The sequence below is a fragment of the Carassius gibelio genome, chromosome A19, assembly GCF_023724105.1.
Source record: "Carassius gibelio isolate Cgi1373 ecotype wild population from Czech Republic chromosome A19, carGib1.2-hapl.c, whole genome shotgun sequence".
Taxonomy (NCBI): domain Eukaryota; kingdom Metazoa; phylum Chordata; class Actinopteri; order Cypriniformes; family Cyprinidae; genus Carassius; species Carassius gibelio.
The window spans coordinates 1,307,501-1,323,942 of NC_068389.1; the positions used below are offsets into that span (position 1 = coordinate 1,307,501).

The window sequence follows — 16,442 nt, forward strand, 5'->3', positions numbered from 1 at the left end:
TTTGCAGCAGTCTTCGCTTATGGCCATACCAGCCTGGCTATGCCCGATCTTGTCTGATCTCGTAAGCTAAGCAGGTTTGGGCCTGGTTAGTGCCTGGATGGGAGACCGCCTGGGAATGCCAGGTACTGTAAGCTTTTTTGAAATTTTTCACTTAGTATATAATAATTTTGCCAAAAAAAAAAAAAAAAAAAAGAGTCAATGCCCGATCTCTGAATCTTAGCAGGTTTAGGTCTGGTTAGTACTTGGATGAGAGACCGCCAAGGAATACCAGGTGCTTTAAGCTTTTGGAATTTTTTCACTTAGTAAATAATAAATTTTGCAAAAAATAGAGTCAATGCCCGATCTCTGAATATAAGCAGGTTTGAGCCAGGTTAGTACATGGATGGGAGACTGCCTGGGAATACCAGGTGCTTTAAATTTTTGGATATTTTTCACGAATTATATAATAATCTTGCAAAAAAAAAAAAAAAAGAAGAAGTCAATGCCCGATCTCTGAATCTTAGCAGGTTAAGGTCTGGTTAGTAATTGAATGATAGACCGCCAAGGAATACCAGGTGCTTTAAGCTTTTGGAATTTTTTCACTTAGTATATAATAAATTTGCCAAAAAATAGAGTCAATGCCCGATCTCTGAATATAAGCAGGTTTGGGCCAGGTTAGTACTTGGATGAGAGACCGCCTAGGAATACCAGGTGCTTTAAGCTTTTGGGGTTTCTTTCCTACTTTTATAATGTACTGGCGAGTAGATTGGCTGATCTTTAAATAGCCTTCTCTTTGCAGCAGTCTTCGCTTATGGCCATACCAGCCTGGCTATGCCCGATCTTGTCTGATCTCGTAAGCTAAGCAGGTTTGGGCCTGGTTAGTGCCTGGATGGGAGACCGCCTGGGAATACCAGGTACTCTAAGCTTTTTTGAAATTTTTCAATTAGTATATAATAATTTTGCCAAAAAATAGAGTCAATGCCCGATCTCTGAATATAAGCAGGTTTGCGCCAGGTTAGTACATGGATGGGAGACTGCCTGGGAATACCAGGTGCTTTAAATGTTTGGATATTTTTCACGAATTATATAATAATCTTGCAAAAAAAAAAAAAAAAGAGTCAATGCCCGATCTCTGAATTTTAGCAGGTTTAGGTCTAGTTAGTACTTGGATGAGAGACCGCCAAGGAATACCAGGTGCTTTAAGCTTTTGGAATTTTTTCACTTAGTATATAATAAATTTGGCAAAAAATAGAGTCAATGCCCGATCTCTGAATATAAGCAGGTTTGCGCCAGGTTAGTACATGGATGGGAGACTGCCTGGGAATACCAGGTGCTTTAAATGTTTGGATATTTTTCACGAATTATATAATAATCTTGCAAAAAAAAAAAAAAAAAAGAGTCAATGCCCGATCTCTGAATTTTAGCAGGTTTAGGTCTAGTTAGTACTTGGATGAGAGACCGCCAAGGAATACCAGGTGCTTAAAGCTTTTGGAATTTTTTCACTTAGTATATAATAAATTTGGCAAAAAATAGAGTCAATGCCCGATCTCTGAATATAAGCAGGTTTGGGCCAGGTTAGTACATGGATGGGAGACTGCCTGGGAATACCAGGTGCTTTAAATTTTTGGATATTTTTCACGAATTATATAATAATCTTGCAAAAAAAAAAAAAAAAGAAGAAGTCAATGCCCGATCTCTGAATCTTAGCAGGTTAAGGTCTGGTTAGTACTTGAATGATAGACCGCCAAGGAATACCAGGTGCTTTAAACTTTTGGAATTTTTTCACTTAGTATATAATAAATTTGGCAAAAAATAGAGTCAATGCCCGATCTCTGAATATAAGCAGGTTTGGGCCAGGTTAGTACTTGGATGAGAGACCGCCTAGGAATACCAGGTGCTTTAAGCTTTTGGGGTTTCTTTCCTACTTTTATAATGTACTGGCGAGTAGATTGGCTGATCTTTAAATAGCCTTCTCTTTGCAGCAGTCTTCGCTTATGGCCATACCAGTCTGGCTATGCCTGATCTTGTCTGATCTCGTAAGCTAAGCAGGTTTGGGCCTGGTTAGTGCCTGGATGGGAGACCGCCTGGGAATGCCAGGTACTGTAAGCTTTTTTGAAATTTTTCACTTAGTATATAATAATTTTGCCAAAAAATAGAGTCAATGCCCGATCTCTGAATATAAGCAGGTTTGCGCCAGGTTAGTACATGGATGGGAGACTGCCTGAGAATACCAGGTGCTTTAAATTTTTGGATATTTTTCACGAATTATATAATAATCTGGCAAAAAAAAAAAAAAAAAAGAGTCAATGCCCGATCTCTGAATCTTAGTAGGTTTAGGTCTGGTTAGTACTTGGTTGAAAGACCGCCTAGGAATACCAGGTGCTTAAAGCTTTTGGAATTTTTTCACTTAGTATATAATAAATTTGGCAAAAAATAGAGTCAATGCCCGATCTCTGAATATAAGCAGGTTTGGGCCAGGTTAGTACATGGATGGGAGACTGCCTGGGAATACCAGGTGCTTTAAATTTTTGGATATTTTTCACGAATTATATAATAATCTTGCAAAAAAAAAAAAAAAAAGAAGAAGTCAATGCCCGATCTCTGAATCTTAGCAGGTTAAGGTCTGGTTAGTACTTGAATGATAGACCGCCAAGGAATACCAGGTGCTTTAAGCTTTTGGAATTTTTTCACTTAGTATATAATAAATTTGGCAAAAAATAGAGTCAATGCCCGATCTCTGAATATAAGCAGGTTTGGGCCAGGTTAGTACTTGGATGAGAGACCGCCTAGGAATACCAGGTGCTTTAAGCTTTTGGAGTTTCTTTCCTACTTTTATAATGTACTGGCGAGTAGATTGGCTGATCTTTAAATAGCCTTCTCTTTGCAGCAGTCTTCGCTTATGGCCATACCAGCCTGGCTATGCCTGATCTTGTCTGATCTCGTAAGCTAAGCAGGTTTGGGCCTGGTTAGTGCCTGGATGGGAGACCGCCTGGGAATGCCAGGTACTGTAAGCTTTTTTGAAATTTTTCACTCAGTATATAATAATTTTGCCAAAAAATTAGAGTCAATGCCCGATCTCTGAATATAAGCAGGTTTGCGCCAGGTTAGTACATGGATGGGAGACTGCCTGGGAATACCAGGTGCTTTAAATGTTTGGATATTTTTCACGAATTATATAATAATCTTGCAAAAAAAAAAGAGTCAATGCCCGATCACTGAATTTTAGCAGGTTTAGGTCTAGTTAGTACTTGGATGAGAGACCGCCAAGGAATACCAGGTGCTTTAAGCTTTTGGAATTTTTTCACTTAGTATATAATAAATTTGGCAAAAAATAGAGTCAATGCCCGATCTCTGAATATAAGCAGGTTTGCGCCAGGTTAGTACATGGATGGGAGACTGCCTGGGAATACCAGGTGCTTTAAATTTTTGGATATTTTTCACGAATTATATAATAATCTGGCAAAAAAAAAAAAAAAAAGAGTCAATGCCCGATCTCTGAATCTTAGCAGGTTTAGATCTGGTTAGTACTTGGATGAGAGACCGCCTAGGAATACCAGGTGCTTTAAGCTTTTGGGGTTTCTTTCCTACTTTTATAATGTACTGGCGAGTAGATTGGCTGATCTTTAAATAGCCTTCTCTTTGCAGCAGTCTTCGCTTATGGCCATACCAGCCTGGCTATGCCCGATCTTGTCTGATCTCGTAAGCTAAGCAGGTTTGGGCCTGGTTAGTGCCTGGATGGGAGACCGCCTGGGAATGCCAGGTACTGTAAGCTTTTTTGAAATTTTTCACTTAGTATATAATAATTTTGCCAAAAAATAGAGTCAATGCCCGATCTCTGAATATAAGCAGGTTTGCGCCAGGTTAGTACATGGATGGGAGACTGCCTGGGAATACCAGGTGCTTTAAATGTTTGGATATTTTTCACGAATTATATAATAATCTTGCAAAAAAAAAAAAAAAAGAGTCAATGCCCGATCTCTGAATCTTAGCAGGTTTAGGTCTGGTTAGTACTTGGATGAGAGACCGCCAAGGAATACCAGGTGCTTTAAGCTTTTGGAATTTTTTCACTTAGTATATAATAAATTTGGCAAAAAATAGAGTCAATGCCCGATCTCTGAATATAAGCAGGTTTGGGCCAGGTTAGTACATGGATGGGAGACTGCCTGGGAATACCAGGTGCTTTAAATTTTTGGATATTTTTCACGAATTATATAATAATCTTGCAAAAAAAAAAAAAAAAAAAAAGAGTCAATGCCCGATCTCTGAATCTTAGCAGGTTTAGGTCTGGTTAGTACTTGGATGAGAGACCGCCAAGGAATACCAGGTGCTTTAAGCTTTTGGAATTTTTTCACTTAGTATATAATAAATTTGGCAAAAAATAGAGTCAATGCCCGATCTCTGAATATAAGCAGGTTTGAGCCAGGTTAGTACATGGATGGGAGACTGCCTGGGAATACCAGGTGCTTTAAATTTTTGGATATTTTTCACGAATTATATAATAATCTTGCAAAAAAAAAAAAAAAAAAAAAGAAGTCAATGCCCGATCTCTGAATCTTAGCAGGTTAAGGTCTGGTTAGTAATTGAATGATAGACCGCCAAGGAATACCAGGTGCTTTAAGCTTTTGGAATTTTTTCACTTAGTATATAATAAATTTGCCAAAAAATAGAGTCAATGCCCGATCTCTGAATATAAGCAGGTTTGGGCCAGGTTAGTACTTGGATGAGAGACCGCCTAGGAATACCAGGTGCTTTAAGCTTTTGGGGTTTCTTTCCTACTTTTATAATGTACTGTCGAGTAGATTGGCTGATCTTTAAATAGCCTTCTCTTTGCAGCAGTCTTCGCTTATGGCCATACCAGCCTGGCTATGCCCGATCTTGTCTGATCTCGTAAGCTAAGCAGGTTTGGGCCTGGTTAGTGCCTGGATGGGAGACCGCCTGGGAATACCAGGTACTCTAAGCTTTTTTGAAATTTTTCACTTAGTATATAATAATTTTGCCAAAAAATAGAGTCAATGCCCGATCTCTGAATATAAGCAGGTTTGCGCCAGGTTAGTACATGGATGGGAGACTGCCTGGGAATACCAGGTGCTTTAAATGTTTGGATATTTTTCACGAATTATATAATAATCTTGCAAAAAAAAAAAAAAAAGAGTCAATGCCCGATCTCTGAATTTTAGCAGGTTTAGGTCTAGTTAGTACTTGGATGAGAGACCGCCAAGGAATACCAGGTGCTTTAAGCTTTTGGAATTTTTTCACTTAGTATATAATAAATTTGGCAAAAAATAGAGTCAATGCCCGATCTCTGAATATAAGCAGGTTTGCGCCAGGTTAGTACATGGATGGGAGACTGCCTGGGAATACCAGGTGCTTTAAATTTTTGGATATTTTTCACGAATTATATAATAATCTGGCAAAAAAAAAAAAAAAAGAGTCAATGCCCGATCTCTGAATCTTAGCAGGTTTAGGTCTGGTTAGTACTTGGTTGAAAGACCACCTAGGAATACCAGGTGCTTAAAGCTTTTGGAATTTTTTCACTTAGTATATAATAAATTTGGCAAAAAATAGAGTCAATGCCCGATCTCTGAATATAAGCAGGTTTGGGCCAGGTTAGTACATGGATGGGAGACTGCCTGAGAATACCAGGTGCTTTAAATTTTTGGATATTTTTCACGAATTATATAATAATCTTGCAAAAAAAAAAAAAAAAAAGAAGAAGTCAATGCCCGATCTCTGAATCTTAGCAGGTTAAGGTCTGGTTAGAACTTGAATGATAGACCGCCAAGGAATACCAGGTGCTTTAAGCTTTTGGAATTTTTTCACTTAGTATATAATAAATTTGGCAAAAAATAGAGTCAATGCCCGATCTCTGAATATAAGCAGGTTTGGGCCAGGTTAGTACTTGGATGAGAGACCGCCTAGGAATACCAGGTGCTTTAAGCTTTTGGGGTTTCTTTCCTACTTTTATAATGTACTGGCGAGTAGATTGGCTGATCTTTAAATAGCCTTCTCTTTGCAGCAGTCTTCGCTTATGGCCATACCAGCCTGGCTATGCCCGATCTTGTCTGATCTCGTAAGCTAAGCAGGTTTGGGCCTGGTTAGTGCCTGGATGGGAGACCGCCTGGGAATGCCAGGTACTGTAAGCTTTTTTGAAATTTTTCACTTAGTATATAATAATTTTGCCAAAAAAAAAAAAAAAAAAAGAGTCAATGCCCGATCTCTGAATCTTAGCAGGTTTAGGTCTGGTTAGTACTTGGTTGAAAGACCGCCTAGGAATACCAGGTGCTTAAAGCTTTTGGAATTTTTTCACTTAGTATATAATAAATTTGGCAAAAAATAGAGTCAATGCCCGATCTCTGAATATAAGCAGGTTTGGGCCAGGTTAGTACATGGATGGGAGACTGCCTGAGAATACCAGGTGCTTTAAATTTTTGGATATTTTTCACGAATTATATAATAATCTTGCAAAAAAAAAAAAAAAAAAGAAGAAGTCAATGCCCGATCTCTGAATCTTAGCAGGTTAAGGTCTGGTTAGTACTTGAATGATAGACCGCCAAGGAATACCAGGTGCTTTAAGCTTTTGGAATTTTTTCACTTAGTATATAATAAATTTGGCAAAAAATAGAGTCAATGCCCGATCTCTGAATATAAGCAGGTTTGGGCCAGGTTAGTACTTGGATGAGAGACCGCCTAGGAATACCAGGTGCTTTAAGCTTTTGGGGTTTCTTTCCTACTTTTATAATGTACTGGCGAGTAGATTGGCTGATCTTTAAATAGCCTTCTCTTTGCAGCAGTCTTCGCTTATGGCCATACCAGCCTGGCTATGCCCGATCTTGTCTGATCTCGTAAGCTAAGCAGGTTTGGGCCTGGTTAGTGCCTGGATGGGAGACCGCCTGGGAATGCCAGGTACTGTAAGCTTTTTTGAAATTTTTCACTTAGTATATAATAATTTTGCCAAAAAAAAAAAAAAAAAAAAGAGTCAATGCCCGATCTCTGAATCTTAGCAGGTTTAGGTCTGGTTAGTACTTGGATGAGAGACCGCCAAGGAATACCAGGTGCTTTAAGCTTTTGGAATTTTTTCACTTAGTAAATAATAAATTTTGCAAAAAATAGAGTCAATGCCCGATCTCTGAATATAAGCAGGTTTGAGCCAGGTTAGTACATGGATGGGAGACTGCCTGGGAATACCAGGTGCTTTAAATTTTTGGATATTTTTCACGAATTATATAATAATCTTGCAAAAAAAAAAAAAAAAGAAGAAGTCAATGCCCGATCTCTGAATCTTAGCAGGTTAAGGTCTGGTTAGTAATTGAATGATAGACCGCCAAGGAATACCAGGTGCTTTAAGCTTTTGGAATTTTTTCACTTAGTATATAATAAATTTGCCAAAAAATAGAGTCAATGCCCGATCTCTGAATATAAGCAGGTTTGGGCCAGGTTAGTACTTGGATGAGAGACCGCCTAGGAATACCAGGTGCTTTAAGCTTTTGGGGTTTCTTTCCTACTTTTATAATGTACTGGCGAGTAGATTGGCTGATCTTTAAATAGCCTTCTCTTTGCAGCAGTCTTCGCTTATGGCCATACCAGCCTGGCTATGCCCGATCTTGTCTGATCTCGTAAGCTAAGCAGGTTTGGGCCTGGTTAGTGCCTGGATGGGAGACCGCCTGGGAATACCAGGTACTCTAAGCTTTTTTGAAATTTTTCAATTAGTATATAATAATTTTGCCAAAAAATAGAGTCAATGCCCGATCTCTGAATATAAGCAGGTTTGCGCCAGGTTAGTACATGGATGGGAGACTGCCTGGGAATACCAGGTGCTTTAAATGTTTGGATATTTTTCACGAATTATATAATAATCTTGCAAAAAAAAAAAAAAAAGAGTCAATGCCCGATCTCTGAATTTTAGCAGGTTTAGGTCTAGTTAGTACTTGGATGAGAGACCGCCAAGGAATACCAGGTGCTTTAAGCTTTTGGAATTTTTTCACTTAGTATATAATAAATTTGGCAAAAAATAGAGTCAATGCCCGATCTCTGAATATAAGCAGGTTTGCGCCAGGTTAGTACATGGATGGGAGACTGCCTGGGAATACCAGGTGCTTTAAATGTTTGGATATTTTTCACGAATTATATAATAATCTTGCAAAAAAAAAAAAAAAAAAGAGTCAATGCCCGATCTCTGAATTTTAGCAGGTTTAGGTCTAGTTAGTACTTGGATGAGAGACCGCCAAGGAATACCAGGTGCTTAAAGCTTTTGGAATTTTTTCACTTAGTATATAATAAATTTGGCAAAAAATAGAGTCAATGCCCGATCTCTGAATATAAGCAGGTTTGGGCCAGGTTAGTACATGGATGGGAGACTGCCTGGGAATACCAGGTGCTTTAAATTTTTGGATATTTTTCACGAATTATATAATAATCTTGCAAAAAAAAAAAAAAAGAAGAAGTCAATGCCCGATCTCTGAATCTTAGCAGGTTAAGGTCTGGTTAGTACTTGAATGATAGACCGCCAAGGAATACCAGGTGCTTTAAACTTTTGGAATTTTTTCACTTAGTATATAATAAATTTGGCAAAAAATAGAGTCAATGCCCGATCTCTGAATATAAGCAGGTTTGGGCCAGGTTAGTACTTGGATGAGAGACCGCCTAGGAATACCAGGTGCTTTAAGCTTTTGGGGTTTCTTTCCTACTTTTATAATGTACTGGCGAGTAGATTGGCTGATCTTTAAATAGCCTTCTCTTTGCAGCAGTCTTCGCTTATGGCCATACCAGCCTGGCTATGCCTGATCTTGTCTGATCTCGTAAGCTAAGCAGGTTTGGGCCTGGTTAGTGCCTGGATGGGAGACCGCCTGGGAATGCCAGGTACTGTAAGCTTTTTTGAAATTTTTCACTTAGTATATAATAATTTTGCCAAAAAATAGAGTCAATGCCCGATCTCTGAATATAAGCAGGTTTGCGCCAGGTTAGTACATGGATGGGAGACTGCCTGAGAATACCAGGTGCTTTAAATTTTTGGATATTTTTCACGAATTATATAATAATCTGGCAAAAAAAAAAAAAAAAAAGAGTCAATGCCCGATCTCTGAATCTTAGTAGGTTTAGGTCTGGTTAGTACTTGGTTGAAAGACCGCCTAGGAATACCAGGTGCTTAAAGCTTTTGGAATTTTTTCACTTAGTATATAATAAATTTGGCAAAAAATAGAGTCAATGCCCGATCTCTGAATATAAGCAGGTTTGGGCCAGGTTAGTACATGGATGGGAGACTGCCTGGGAATACCAGGTGCTTTAAATTTTTGGATATTTTTCACGAATTATATAATAATCTTGCAAAAAAAAAAAAAAAAAGAAGAAGTCAATGCCCGATCTCTGAATCTTAGCAGGTTAAGGTCTGGTTAGTACTTGAATGATAGACCGCCAAGGAATACCAGGTGCTTTAAGCTTTTGGAATTTTTTCACTTAGTATATAATAAATTTGGCAAAAAATAGAGTCAATGCCCGATCTCTGAATATAAGCAGGTTTGGGCCAGGTTAGTACTTGGATGAGAGACCGCCTAGGAATACCAGGTGCTTTAAGCTTTTGGAGTTTCTTTCCTACTTTTATAATGTACTGGCGAGTAGATTGGCTGATCTTTAAATAGCCTTCTCTTTGCAGCAGTCTTCGCTTATGGCCATACCAGCCTGGCTATGCCTGATCTTGTCTGATCTCGTAAGCTAAGCAGGTTTGGGCCTGGTTAGTGCCTGGATGGGAGACCGCCTGGGAATGCCAGGTACTGTAAGCTTTTTTGAAATTTTTCACTCAGTATATAATAATTTTGCCAAAAAATTAGAGTCAATGCCCGATCTCTGAATATAAGCAGGTTTGCGCCAGGTTAGTACATGGATGGGAGACTGCCTGGGAATACCAGGTGCTTTAAATGTTTGGATATTTTTCACGAATTATATAATAATCTTGCAAAAAAAAAAGAGTCAATGCCCGATCACTGAATTTTAGCAGGTTTAGGTCTAGTTAGTACTTGGATGAGAGACCGCCAAGGAATACCAGGTGCTTTAAGCTTTTGGAATTTTTTCACTTAGTATATAATAAATTTGGCAAAAAATAGAGTCAATGCCCGATCTCTGAATATAAGCAGGTTTGCGCCAGGTTAGTACATGGATGGGAGACTGCCTGGGAATACCAGGTGCTTTAAATTTTTGGATATTTTTCACGAATTATATAATAATCTGGCAAAAAAAAAAAAAAAAAGAGTCAATGCCCGATCTCTGAATCTTAGCAGGTTTAGATCTGGTTAGTACTTGGATGAGAGACCGCCTAGGAATACCAGGTGCTTTAAGCTTTTGGGGTTTCTTTCCTACTTTTATAATGTACTGGCGAGTAGATTGGCTGATCTTTAAATAGCCTTCTCTTTGCAGCAGTCTTCGCTTATGGCCATACCAGCCTGGCTATGCCCGATCTTGTCTGATCTCGTAAGCTAAGCAGGTTTGGGCCTGGTTAGTGCCTGGATGGGAGACCGCCTGGGAATGCCAGGTACTGTAAGCTTTTTTGAAATTTTTCACTTAGTATATAATAATTTTGCCAAAAAATAGAGTCAATGCCCGATCTCTGAATATAAGCAGGTTTGCGCCAGGTTAGTACATGGATGGGAGACTGCCTGGGAATACCAGGTGCTTTAAATGTTTGGATATTTTTCACGAATTATATAATAATCTTGCAAAAAAAAAAAAAAAAAGAGTCAATGCCCGATCTCTGAATCTTAGCAGGTTTAGGTCAGGTTAGTACTTGGATGAGAGACCGCCAAGGAATACCAGGTGCTTTAAGCTTTTGGAATTTTTTCACTTAGTATATAATAAATTTGGCAAAAAATAGAGTCAATGCCCGATCTCTGAATATAAGCAGGTTTGGGCCAGGTTAGTACATGGATGGGAGACTGCCTGGGAATACCAGGTGCTTTAAATTTTTGGATATTTTTCACGAATTATATAATAATCTTGCAAAAAAAAAAAAAAAAGAAGAAGTCAATGCCCGATCTCTGAATCTTAGCAGGTTAAGGTCTGGTTAGTAATTGAATGATAGACCGCCAAGGAATACCAGGTCCTTTAAGCTTTTGGAATTTTTTCACTTATTATATAATAAATTTGGCAAAAAATAGAGTCAATGCCCGATCTCTGAATATAAGCAGGTTTGGGCCAGGTTAGTACTTGGATGAGAGACCGCCTAGGAATACCAGGTGCTTTAAGCTTTTGGGGTTTCTTTCCTACTTTTATAATGTACTGGCGAGTAGATTGGCTGATCTTTAAATAGCCTTCTCTCTGCAGCAGTCTTCGCTTATGGCCATACCAGCCTGGCTATGCCCGATCTTGTCTGATCTCGTAAGCTAAGCAGGTTTGGGCCTGGTTAGTGCCTGGATGGGAGACCGCCTGGGAATACCAGGTACTCTAAGCTTTTTTGAAATTTTTCACTCAGTATATAATAATTTTGCCAAAAAATTAGAGTCAATGCCCGATCTCTGAATATAAGCAGGTTTGCGCCAGGTTAGTACATGGATGGGAGACTGCCTGGGAATACCAGGTGCTTTAAATGTTTGGATATTTTTCACGAATTATATAATAATCTTGCAAAAAAAAAAAAAGAGTCAATGCCCGATCACTGAATTTTAGCAGGTTTAGGTCTAGTTAGTACTTGGATGAGAGACCGCCAAGGAATACCAGGTGCTTTAAGCTTTTGGAATTTTTTCACTTAGTATATAATAAATTTGGCAAAAAATAGAGTCAATGCCCGATCTCTGAATATAAGCAGGTTTGCGCCAGGTTAGTACATGGATGGGAGACTGCCTGGGAATACCAGGTGCTTTAAATTTTTGGATATTTTTCACGAATTATATAATAATCTGGCAAAAAAAAAAAAAAAAAGAGTCAATGCCCGATCTCTGAATCTTAGCAGGTTTAGATCTGGTTAGTACTTGGATGAGAGACCGCCTAGGAATACCAGGTGCTTTAAGCTTTTGGGGTTTCTTTCCTACTTTTATAATGTACTGGCGAGTAGATTGGCTGATCTTTAAATAGCCTTCTCTTTGCAGCAGTCTTCGCTTATGGCCATACCAGCCTGGCTATGCCCGATCTTGTCTGATCTCGTAAGCTAAGCAGGTTTGGGCCTGGTTAGTGCCTGGATGGGAGACCGCCTGGGAATGCCAGGTACTGTAAGCTTTTTTGAAATTTTTCACTTAGTATATAATAATTTTGCCAAAAAATAGAGTCAATGCCCGATCTCTGAATATAAGCAGGTTTGCGCCAGGTTAGTACATGGATGGGAGACTGCCTGGGAATACCAGGTGCTTTAAATTTTTGGATATTTTTCACGAATTATATAATAATCTTGCAAAAAAAAAAAAAGAGTCAATGCCCGATCTCTGAATCTTAGCAGGTTTAGGTCTGGTTAGTACTTGGATGAGAGACCGCCAAGGAATACCAGGTGCTTTAAGCTTTTGGAATTTTTTCACTTAGTATATAATAAATTTGGCAAAAAATAGAGTCAATGCCCGATCTCTGAATATAAGCAGGTTTGAGCCAGGTTAGTACATGGATGGGAGACTGCCTGGGAATACCAGGTGCTTTAAATTTTTGGATATTTTTCACGAATTATATAATAATCTTGCAAAAAAAAAAAAAAAAAAGAAGAAGTCAATGCCCGATCTCTGAATCTTAGCAGGTTAAGGTCTGGTTAGTAATTGAATGATAGACCGCCAAGGAATACCAGGTGCTTTAAGCTTTTGGAATTTTTTCACTTAGTATATAATAAATTTGGCAAAAAATAGAGTCAATGCCCGATCTCTGAATATAAGCAGGTTTGGGCCAGGTTAGTACTTGGATGAGAGACCGCCTAGGAATACCAGGTGCTTTAAGCTTTTGGGGTTTCTTTCCTACTTTTATAATGTACTGGCGAGTAGATTGGCTGATCTTTAAATAGCCTTCTCTTTGCAGCAGTCTTCGCTTATGGCCATACCAGCCTGGCTATGCCCGATCTTGTCTGATCTCGTATTCTAAGCAGGTTTGGGCCTGGTTAGTGCCTGGATGGGAGACCGCCTGGGAATACCAGGTACTCTAAGCTTTTTTGAAATTTTTCACTTAGTATATAATAATTTTGCCAAAAAATAGAGTCAATGCCCGATCTCTGAATATAAGCAGGTTTGCGCCAGGTTAGTACATGGATGGGAGACTGCCTGGGAATACCAGGTGCTTTAAATGTTTGGATATTTTTCACGAATTATATAATAATCTTGCAAAAAAAAAAAAGAGTCAATGCCCGATCTCTGAATTTTAGCAGGTTTAGGTCTAGTTAGTACTTGGATGAGAGACCGCCAAGGAATACCAGGTGCTTTAAGCTTTTGGAATTTTTTCACTTAGTATATAATAAATTTGGCAAAAAATAGAGTCAATGCCCGATCTCTGAATATAAGCAGGTTTGCGCCAGGTTAGTACATGGATGGGAGACTGCCTGGGAATACCAGGTGCTTTAAATTTTTGGATATTTTTCACGAATTATATAATAATCTTGCAAAAAAAAAAAAAAAAAAAAGAGTCAATGCCCGATCTCTGAATCTTAGCAGGTTTAGGTCTGGTTAGTACTTGGATGAGAGACCGCCAAGGAATACCAGGTGCTTTAAGCTTTTGGAATTTTTTCACTTAGTATATAATAAATTTGGCAAAAAATAGAGTCAATGCCCGATCTCTGAATATAAGCAGGTTTGAGCCAGGTTAGTACATGGATGGGAGACTGCCTGGGAATACCAGGTGCTTTAAATTTTTGGATATTTTTCACGAATTATATAATAATCTTGCAAAAAAAAAAAAAGAAGAAGTCAAAGCCCGATCTCTGAATCTTAGCAGGTTAAGGTCTGGTTAGTAATTGAATGATAGACCGCCAAGGAATACCAGGTGCTTTAAGCTTTTGGAATTTTTTCACTTAGTATATAATAAATTTGCCAAAAAATAGAGTCAATGCCCGATCTCTGAATATAAGCAGGTTTGGGCCAGGTTAGTACTTGGATGAGAGACCGCCTAGGAATACCAGGTGCTTTAAGCTTTTGGGGTTTCTTTCCTACTTTTATAATGTACTGGCGAGTAGATTGGCTGATCTTTAAATAGCCTTCTCTTTGCAGCAGTCTTCGCTTATGGCCATACCAGCCTGGCTATGCCTGATCTTGTCTGATCTTGTAAGCTAAGCAGGTTTGGGCCTGGTTAGTGCCTGGATGGGAGACCGCCTGGGAATGCCAGGTACTGTAAGCTTTTTTGAAATTTTTCACTTAGTATATAATAATTTTGCCAAAAAATAGAGTCAATGCCCGATCTCTGAATATAAGCAGGTTTGCGCCAGGTTAGTACATGGATGGGAGACTGCCTGAGAATACCAGGTGCTTTAAATTTTTGGATATTTTTCACGAATTATATAATAATCTGGCAAAAAAAAAAAAAAAAAAGAGTCAATGCCCGATCTCTGAATCTTAGCAGGTTTAGGTCTGGTTAGTACTTGGTTGAAAGACCGCCTAGGAATACCAGGTGCTTAAAGCTTTTGGAATTTTTTCACTTAGTATATAATAAATTTGGCAAAAAATAGAGTCAATGCCCGATCTCTGAATATAAGCAGGTTTGGGCCAGGTTAGTACATGGATGGGAGACTGCCTGGGAATACCAGGTGCTTTAAATTTTTGGATATTTTTCACGAATTATATAATAATCTTGCAAAAAAAAAAAAAAAAAGAAGAAGTCAATGCCCGATCTCTGAATCTTAGCAGGTTAAGGTCTGGTTAGTACTTGAATGATAGACCGCCAAGGAATAGCAGGTGCTTTAAGCTTTTGGAATTTTTTCACTTAGTATATAATAAATTTGGCAAAAAATAGAGTCAATGCCCGATCTCTGAATATAAGCAGGTTTGGGCCAGGTTAGTACTTGGATGAGAGACCGCCTAGGAATACCAGGTGCTTTAAGCTTTTGGGGTTTCTTTCCTACTTTTATAATGTACTGGCGAGTAGATTGGCTGATCTTTAAATAGCCTTCTCTTTGCAGCAGTCTTCGCTTATGGCCATACCAGCCTGGCTATGCCTGATCTTGTCTGATCTCGTAAGCTAAGCAGGTTTGGGCCTGGTTAGTGCCTGGATGGGAGACCGCCTGGGAATGCCAGGTACTGTAAGCTTTTTTGAAATTTTTCACTCAGTATATAATAATTTTGCCAAAAAATTAGTCAATGCCCGATCTCTGAATATAAGCAGGTTTGCGCCAGGTTAGTACATGGATGGGAGACTGCCTGGGAATACCAGGTGCTTTAAATGTTTGGATATTTTTCACGAATTATATAATAATCTTGCAAAAAAAAAAAAAGAGTCAATGCCCGATCACTGAATTTTAGCAGGTTTAGGTCTAGTTAGTACTTGGATGAGAGACCGCCAAGGAATACCAGGTGCTTTAAGCTTTTGGAATTTTTTCACTTAGTATATAATAAATTTGGCAAAAAATAGAGTCAATGCCCGATCTCTGAATATAAGCAGGTTTGCGCCAGGTTAGTACATGGATGGGAGACTGCCTGGGAATACCAGGTGCTTTAAATTTTTGGATATTTTTCACGAATTATATAATAATCTGGCAAAAAAAAAAAAAAAAAGAGTCAATGCCCGATCTCTGAATCTTAGCAGGTTTAGATCTGGTTAGTACTTGGATGAGAGACCGCCTAGGAATACCAGGTGCTTTAAGCTTTTGGGGTTTCTTTCCTACTTTTATAATGTACTGGCGAGTAGATTGGCTGATCTTTAAATAGCCTTCTCTTTGCAGCAGTCTTCGCTTTTGGCCATACCACCCTGGCTATGCCCGATCTTGTCTGATCTCGTAAGCTAAGCAGGTTTGGGCCTGGTTAGTGCCTGGATGGGAGACCGCCTGGGAATGCCAGGTACTGTAAGCTTTTTTGAAATTTTTCACTTAGTATATAATAATTTTGCCAAAAAATAGAGTCAATGCCCGATCTCTGAATATAAGCAGGTTTGCGCCAGGTTAGTACATGGATGGGAGACTGCCTGGGAATACCAGGTGCTTTAAATGTTTGGATATTTTTCACGAATTATATAATAATCTTGCAAAAAAAAAAAAAAAAGAGTCAATGCCCGATCTCTGAATCTTAGCAGGTTTAGGTCTGGTTAGTACTTGGATGAGAGACCGCCAAGGAATACCAGGTGCTTTAAGCTTTTGGAATTTTTTCACTTAGTATATAATAAATTTGGCAAAAAATAGAGTCAGTGCCCGATCTCTGAATATAAGCAGGTTTGGGCCAGGTTAGTACATGGATGGGAGACTGCCTGGGAATACCAGGTGCTTTAAATTTTTGGATATTTTTCACAAATTATATAATAATCTTGCAAAAAAAAAAAATAAATAGAGTCAATGCCCGATCTCTGAATCTTAGCAGGTTTAGGTCTGGTTAGTACTTGGA

At 38.7% G+C, this 16,442-nt stretch overlaps 18 pseudogenes; all 18 read left to right on the forward strand.

Moving 5' to 3' along the window:
- Positions 1-15: 15 nt before the first annotated feature.
- On the forward strand, positions 16-134 carry LOC127936182 (uncharacterized; annotated as a pseudogene).
- Positions 135-786: 652 nt separating this feature from the next.
- On the forward strand, positions 787-905 carry LOC127936525 (uncharacterized; annotated as a pseudogene).
- Positions 906-1,969: 1,064 nt separating this feature from the next.
- LOC127936928 (uncharacterized) lies at positions 1,970-2,088 on the forward strand (annotated as a pseudogene).
- A 786-nt stretch (positions 2,089-2,874) lies between these two features.
- On the forward strand, positions 2,875-2,993 carry LOC127936714 (uncharacterized; annotated as a pseudogene).
- Positions 2,994-3,632: 639 nt separating this feature from the next.
- LOC127936183 (uncharacterized) lies at positions 3,633-3,751 on the forward strand (annotated as a pseudogene).
- Positions 3,752-4,820: 1,069 nt separating this feature from the next.
- LOC127936526 (uncharacterized) lies at positions 4,821-4,939 on the forward strand (annotated as a pseudogene).
- A 1,064-nt stretch (positions 4,940-6,003) lies between these two features.
- Positions 6,004-6,122, forward strand: LOC127936184 (uncharacterized; annotated as a pseudogene).
- A 653-nt stretch (positions 6,123-6,775) lies between these two features.
- On the forward strand, positions 6,776-6,894 carry LOC127936185 (uncharacterized; annotated as a pseudogene).
- A 652-nt stretch (positions 6,895-7,546) lies between these two features.
- On the forward strand, positions 7,547-7,665 carry LOC127936527 (uncharacterized; annotated as a pseudogene).
- A 1,063-nt stretch (positions 7,666-8,728) lies between these two features.
- Positions 8,729-8,847, forward strand: LOC127936716 (uncharacterized; annotated as a pseudogene).
- Positions 8,848-9,633: 786 nt separating this feature from the next.
- LOC127936717 (uncharacterized) lies at positions 9,634-9,752 on the forward strand (annotated as a pseudogene).
- Positions 9,753-10,391: 639 nt separating this feature from the next.
- LOC127936187 (uncharacterized) lies at positions 10,392-10,510 on the forward strand (annotated as a pseudogene).
- Positions 10,511-11,294: 784 nt separating this feature from the next.
- On the forward strand, positions 11,295-11,413 carry LOC127936528 (uncharacterized; annotated as a pseudogene).
- A 642-nt stretch (positions 11,414-12,055) lies between these two features.
- On the forward strand, positions 12,056-12,174 carry LOC127936188 (uncharacterized; annotated as a pseudogene).
- A 782-nt stretch (positions 12,175-12,956) lies between these two features.
- Positions 12,957-13,075, forward strand: LOC127937495 (uncharacterized; annotated as a pseudogene).
- Positions 13,076-14,134: 1,059 nt separating this feature from the next.
- On the forward strand, positions 14,135-14,253 carry LOC127937220 (uncharacterized; annotated as a pseudogene).
- A 786-nt stretch (positions 14,254-15,039) lies between these two features.
- On the forward strand, positions 15,040-15,158 carry LOC127936718 (uncharacterized; annotated as a pseudogene).
- A 640-nt stretch (positions 15,159-15,798) lies between these two features.
- On the forward strand, positions 15,799-15,917 carry LOC127937237 (uncharacterized; annotated as a pseudogene).
- Positions 15,918-16,442: the final 525 nt, after the last annotated feature.